Source organism: Ostrea edulis, chromosome 5, assembly GCF_947568905.1.
Source record: "Ostrea edulis chromosome 5, xbOstEdul1.1, whole genome shotgun sequence".
NCBI classification, from domain to species: domain Eukaryota; kingdom Metazoa; phylum Mollusca; class Bivalvia; order Ostreida; family Ostreidae; genus Ostrea; species Ostrea edulis.
The window spans coordinates 34,130,253-34,137,862 of record NC_079168.1 but is presented as its reverse complement, the minus strand read 5'-3'; the positions used below and the strand labels follow the sequence as shown (position 1 = coordinate 34,137,862).

The following is a 7,610-nucleotide window of genomic DNA, read 5'->3' as shown; positions in this document are numbered from 1 at the left end:
TTTAAGGTAGAGACCGATAGCAACCACGTGATCAGTAAAAATCGTGTATTTTCACGTGAAATTATTTTTCGGAATTCCGTACATCGCCATAGAGTAGTTGAAAAACAAAAAGGGGTTCCGAAAGTACAAGTTGCTGTGACTGAATCGATGATTGAGAGGGTCGTCTCGACGAAAGATATAGAAATTTGGCCATAGTTTAGATTAGGAATACGTCAATGTAATAATAGTGGACTAAATGTTTCGTCCGTGCAGAATGGCACTTTTTACCTCACGAAATTCACCACCATGCATAGCTGCGCTACGTAAACAAAGTTGTTGATGTAGCGTGATCGTGGTGTCCGAGTGCTGCGAGTTTCAATACTGTTTATGTAGTCATTGAGAGTTTAAACAAAGTTTCTTCTGAGAAGAGGAATTCGATGGATGCATTCAACGTGGACAACGAAATCATAATTTCGTTTGGTAAGTGAAAAAAATGGCAAATTGAATTTGTATTCAACCCACTTTTCCTCTGCTATTTCACAACGCGATTTTATAATAACATCTATAAACGCACAATTTGGAGCTGTTTCATTTTTTGTGCATTTATGTATTCCATATGTGCCCAAAATATAACTCCTACATGTGCATGTAATTGTAAATGGATGTCATGTATATGCCAGATTTGAAAAAAAATAGGGCTCTCACAAGTTTGGGGGGGTGGGGGTGTTGCACTAAAATTCTATTAGGTATAAATGATAGTACTTATAGTATCTTGAAATTTCATTGACCTAAGGGATATTTCAAATCTGGGGTTTCATGTTTCATGCAAGCATGTAGGTCTACAAAACTTTATTTAAAATATTTGTAAAATCACAAGCCCCCCTCATTGGCAAATAAATGTATTGTATGAAAATAAGATATGGATGTCCTTCTCTTGACCCACACTCCGTTGACTTGTTTTGATATTATTAGAATGAACTGGCAGTTTATGAAAACATATCTGTCATCTCATATTGTAATATGATAATTATGATGTTTATTCACCTCATTAAGGACCCGGGGGTGGGAGGGTATGTACAGTTTAAATAGAAGGTAACTATAACAATATGAAATAAATAGCAATCATGCAGATGTACTACTACTGCAAGAGTTCACATTGCTGCACTGCACACATTTAACATACATGTAGTGTTACATATGTAATACTGATTTCAGACAAGATTTTAAAAATTAACATAATAAAATACATGTTATGTGTGTATTTTTCAATATATCAGCATTTTAAAGTTCACTAAACATGCATTGAGACACACGATTTTAAAATTGACATTGTCTGACACAGTATAATTAATGATTAATACTGACTGTGCAAATATTAATTATGATGATTTTTTTTCTAAGCATCATCCTAAGGACCAGTGCAAGTTGAAATGGGCTTCCAGCCAACAACTTCCACAGCAATTTGCCATGAAAATCAGCAAGAAAGGTACAATATTTTCTATCTTAGTAAGATAGAATTTTTCATTTTAACACCAGACATTTATAAAGACAATTCTTAGTATATTAGATATTCATCTTTTTTTCAATATTTGAATATACAGAATATATTTTTTATAACAGGTACTTCATTTACATTGATGATGTCATATCCCCTGGACCCCACAACTTCACAGGTTACAGAGAAAATTCAAGAACTTCTGCAAAATGTGGGACTTGGATAGAATCAATAATGTATTTGTGAGCCCAGAGCAATGGATATATTGTGCAACATACTAAAGTGTGAATTTAATGGAGAACAAGTACATGTACTCATGTATTACATGTCTTTTTTAAAGACAATAATATTGTATAAATATAGAGGAAGTGTCATTGTTGATTATTCTAAGTTTTTGATATATCAAAATCAGTAAACATTTCTAAATGAAAATAAAATACCAATTTTATAACTTTAATCAATGTGTTTGAATTTCTCATTTTCTAACAACAACCCCCCCCCGTTACACACACTCAGTGCATATATACTGCCAAACGCTCAGCATCAGGTGTGAATGTCACTGGTCCTCGGAGATGACCATCAAAACGGATGCCCAGCGTCACAGTAGATGTGGCACGCTAAAGAACCCTCACTGCTCAATGGCCGTAAGCGCCGAGCAAAGGCCTAAATTTAAAGCCGTTCACCGGTCTTGGTAACGTCTCCATATGAGTAAAAAATTGTTGAGAGAGACGTTAAACAAGATACAATCAATCAATCCATGGGTCGATTAGGTGGAAATCTTTCCATTGATATTAAATATAAAGTTGTTATTTAAACATATTTGGTGCACTATGCTGTATAATCATATCAATATCTTATAATAGGTAATCGTGTCTGGTTATTATAAAAAAAATGTATGAAAAATAACTAAATATTAATGCAATCATTGTGAGTGCAAAAAGGTCAATCGCAAGAGCACATACATAAATGCATTGGCGGATATAATGGGTGGGGTGGGGGGCAACCGGCGCGAGCCCCCCTAAAATTTTCAAGTTTAAAGTAAATCGTGGTCTCTTGTTTAGAAAAATATATACGATAAAAGAATCCATAATTTCCTCCACTCTCAGAGAAATAAATGTCTGACACAATCTTTTGATTTATTGAATTACTTTTAGTGGGAGAACGGCTACTTTTTCCAAAAACCCTTAAAATTTGCGTTATTTTATTAATTTCACCTTATTAAAAATGACAGAAAATAATAAAAATGACTACATAGGAGACATATTTTAAGCCCTAAAAAATCTGTAAAATCCAGGAGTTTCTGGGGAATCGCCCCCCCCCCTTTCAAGGCGGCCCCCAGACCCCTGCCTCATACAGTTGCACCCCCCTCCCAACTTCAATTCCTGATCCGCCCCTGAAATAGCTTATAGAAACCTTCTTATTGTCATGTTCAATTTTCAAAGAGGTAATTTGGGAATGCTTAAACATTCTAAGTTATAAAAAGGTCAGTAGTTTATCTCTGCTGGCTGAATCTTTCTTCTCAATGCACCGAGTGCATATTCATGACGTCTATGTTCCTGCTCATTCTTAAAGGGGTTGGGATGTAATGGAGACATTTGTTTTAACAAATATAAATTGTATTTCAATTTTTTGTGGGGATTTTTATTTGAGAAAACTCTTAATATTAATCATCAAATATGATGACGTATGATAAATCTATATTCTGAGTGTAAGTGCACAAAGGTCAACAACGAGAACTACAACAAAATATAAGCTAAAATTTGAAATACATACTTTCTGTATTATATTTATTAATTTAAAAAAGGTATTACAAAGAATCTTCGAATTTCAGCAAGCTGTTTTTGATGGATTGTTTACAACATCTTTTAATAACCCTTTTTCTTACGAAAATGTGTAGTTTGTTAAAAGGGGGTGGGGTTAGGAATTTTTTGCTAGTTCCATATTGAACCCCATTATGGTGTATAATTTTTTTCATATATTTTACTTACTAATAGATTGACCACTTAATGAAATAAAATAAGAAATTTGATGGGTAATTTTTTTTGCAACTTAAGCAAAGGTATGACCCTGTGTGCAAATATTGTGCACTGTTTTAAGGTAATTGGCCAATGTAGCTCTGTTGAAGTATTGTTGTTGCATGTTAATAATGATTGCTGAACTTGAAATTGATGTGTAATATACAATTATGTGAAAGGTTGTTTGGAACCATATATGACAAGTTATGATCCTTTTTACAATAAAAATGTTATAGCTCTATTTGTATATTGCTCTCTACTTATTTTTCTTCACTTTTTACGCTTTACAAGGACTAAAGAAGGTGTTGTTAAAATCGCCATATTTCTCAAAAACAAGGTCGATTACCTACATTGATTTTTTATTATGTTTTATATCGAAGCTTCATCATAAACATATATCAAAATAAAAAAAATTCAATGGTTAATTTTTTTAGCATCAACCTATCAATCTCTACCTTAAAACTTGTCATTACTCTTCGGTGTATGGCTTACGGCGAGGACTGCTGCCCGGGTCTTATATACGGCTTCAAAGTGGCACACAACACTATATGTCTCTTTATAGCAGAAGTTTACCAGGCTATCATCCAGGCGTACAGTGATGAAGTGATATCGTGTACTATAATTCGAGACGAATGACGGGAAGTTGCACAGCAGTTTGAAGCTTGTTGGAACTTCCAATATGCCATTGGAGCAATAGACGGAAAACAGGTTCCGAATAAGTGGATTTCTTTATTACAACTACAGAAAGATTTTTTTTTATCGTGATGCTTGGAGTTGTTAATGTAGACTAGGAATTTTTCTGGGTAGACATTTGGGCTAATGGCTGAAGATCAGATGCACATTTGTTACATTCTTGTGAATTGAAGGAAGTAATCTACAGTAGGAAGATAAAATTTACAGATCGTGTGCCTCTTCCTCAAGATAGAGCTCACGGCGGGTGTGACCGGTCGACAGGGGATGCTTACTCTTCCTAGGCACCTGATCCCGCCACTGGAAATGTCCAGGGGTCCAAATTTGCCATACTCTTGATTTTGTATTCTTTGCAAGAGTTATGAAATTCCAACTTCCCCTTCAAAAGATGACATTCTTTAAAACCATAGTTTAGTTTTAAACACATTTAATATCCCAGTCAATGGGACAAATGGATATGAGTAACCGTACCGATACTGGATTGGTAACAACCCTTACAAACTTAGATACATTGCTGAATTCAGTAAATGTTCTACCCAGTCCCTTTGTTTGCTCCTCACAAAAATATTAACTACCGTGAAGGAGAAAATTCAAACGAATTGTGCCACAACCCATGCCAGAATTGGTATAAATCAAATGTTGATTCTAAAATATTCCCAAAAAAAATATTGAATCGAAAAACTGTTTGCCAATCAATATCGAAACATGACTTTTCAACACTTTACACAACCACTCCTCATGATAAACTAGACTTTTTGACATTATAGAAAGTTGCTTCTTTAACAAAAACTTCATATTTTGTGATCGGTCATTCAAAAATTCCATTGTTAAACACCACTCTGATTCTATGTACAACTACTCTGAAGTCGACATTAAAAAGATGCCGAAGTTCCTCATTCACATATTATTGCAGTCTTTGGTGATCAGATCTTCCAACAATGTTTAAATTCCCATGGGTACGAATTGTGCTACTTTATTTACTGACCTTACGAGACAGAACTTATTCAAAAGCTTCTACATAAGAAGAAAAAATCTCTTGCTGTGGCGTTCAACTCAACATTTAGATATTTCGACGACGTTTTATTTATTAACAATAATCATTTTAATTCATATGTCCATTCGATCTCGAAATAAAAGACACCACAGAGTCTCCCACATGTGTTTAATACTTGCATGTTTTATTGAACATAGATGTTAACAACAAACAACTCAACTTTATGACAAACGGGTTGACGTCAGGTTCTCGATCGTCAACTTCCCGTATTCATGTAGCAATATTCCATTATCACCTGCATATGGTGCTTTTGTTTCTCAACTGCTTCAATATGCAAGAGCTTGTTTCTTGTTTTGTGTATGGTGTGTTTTTAAATCGAGACACGCTATTCACAAATAATTTGATGTTACAGAGGTTTCAACAGTCTCATTTACAGGAGCAACAACCGCGCTCGCTAGATGGCGCGTCATGTTCTATTTTTATTTCTACTGGAAAAGTGGGACGAGGTTCCACCCTGTTTTTTACGGGCTAGTATGGATAAACCTAGAGCCTACGAATGATGTGAAGTTGATCGTTCGGATCTAAAATAGCTATATTTAGCGTATCTCACGTGATTAGGCACACTCCAGAAAATCCCTTTGAGATTGAAGCGGTGAAATACACAACAAAGAGTGACATATTAATCATTTTTATGCATAAATAAATTATACTGAGGTCAAACATGGACGATAATTGCCCGTGTTCATATAGTATTTGATTGATTTCAATATCCAAGGAAAGATAACTCTCAATATTAACGTACACGCAACGTAACGGAAGTTTACAATAATACAATGTTTATACATCACATGTGAGTGAATCTTTATTTTCATCAGAATCTTTTTCATCACACTCACAGACCAGGTCCCCATACCCCTGCCAGTGTCAATCTGTGACTGATAGTAGTGCAGTATTTAATTTGATATAGTCTAGGGTAGAGGAAATTCGAGATATAGTGACATTTCTTCCTCACTGAATTAGCTGGATTTTAGTGTTTAAAGAAAAGTGGAATATGGACAAGGGGGGGGGGGGTGTGGCTAAAATGCTATTTGTCAAATTTTCAACAATATTAATTACAAGGCAAGACAAATTTAAAAGGGGTCATAAGCTACAGATGGTACAATTTTCACTTGCAAGTTGCAGTGCCTCTAGTTACACTTAGTGACTTACTTACAGATAAATAAAGTAACTTACAGACGAATATTTTATTTATCTATTATTTCATTTCATTTTTTAAATATATTATGGTTTGTACTTGAAGAGCCATTGCATTACAGGGACATTATTGGTGTTACAAAAAAAATCTGATCATTGAAGTTTTTAAATTTCTGAATTCTGAAAAAATAAAAATACTTAAATAATCAACATTTCAACCATTCATTTTCAGACAGATTCTGATACCACTCAGCCCCCAGACTGGCCAGAGAGTTAATCTGCTTCTGTCATTTCTGATGCAACTCAGCCCCCAGACTAGCTGCAGAACTGTAGTTCTCTGAAAAAATATTTTGACAGAACAGAGATATATAGATACCCATCATTTCATGACGTGATACGCATGTAGCTCAAAATCTCAGATGCTAAGAGTTCTAAAATGGCGTGCATTAAATGCAATCAACCATTTGAAACAAGGAAAACAGATTTTAAAAGAAAGTTGGTATCAAAGTTACCTACTCCTTTGATTAAACTTAATGATATTTTGGACAAGAAAATTACTCTGCCATTAACCCCGTCTAGTAAATTTATCTGTAATGATTGTGCCTTTCTGACTGTAAGCATTTATAAGCATGATACTGCCAAATGTTCTAGCAACATTGCTACAGCTACAAAACCGGTTAAGTCCTCACAAGCACAAAGCTAAAAGAAAATTTAGCTTCACACCACTAAAAGTTGTGAAGAGGAAATGTTTGACCTCAACTCCATTGAAGTCTTCAAAGCACTTCAATTTAAAGAAGGAAGGTTTTAAAGAGCAGGTGTACAAGTACATCATGGACTCTCACTATGAATATCCATACCGACTTCTTTTAAGAAAAAGCAAAACTGCTAGGGATGCATTGGTGAGAGTTTTGAAACTTTCCATAAAGAAAGAAGTGAAAAGTGTCAATATTCCATCACTCAAGAGGCCAACCAATCTGAAGTCATTCAAAACGTTTAGCTGGAACAGTGCAATGCATGAAGCATCTTGTGGGATGCTTCTCTTGACAGGGGTTTTGCAAGGTGCACTGTCATGTCGCCGAGCTAAAAATGCTGAAATGTAAGTTGTAAAATCACATGCACATTATCAAATTGAATGTAAATCCAGTAAGCAAGAGTCTTTATTAGTTCGTTGTACTGTCAATATATTATGTTTGGCATATGTGTAATATTTAGTGAAAATTAGATTTTTCCTTGCTTACTTTGG

General features: G+C 34.7%; 1 long non-coding RNA gene across 1 annotated transcript; it reads left to right on the top strand.

Annotated features, from left to right (window-relative positions):
* The first annotated feature begins 6 nt into the window (after positions 1-6).
* LOC130054870 (uncharacterized) lies at positions 7-1,931 on the top strand. The gene is made up of 3 exons (XR_008803204.1): positions 7-459; positions 1,381-1,465; positions 1,600-1,931. It is a non-coding gene; the product is annotated as an uncharacterized LOC130054870 (long non-coding RNA).
* Positions 1,932-7,610: the final 5,679 nt, after the last annotated feature.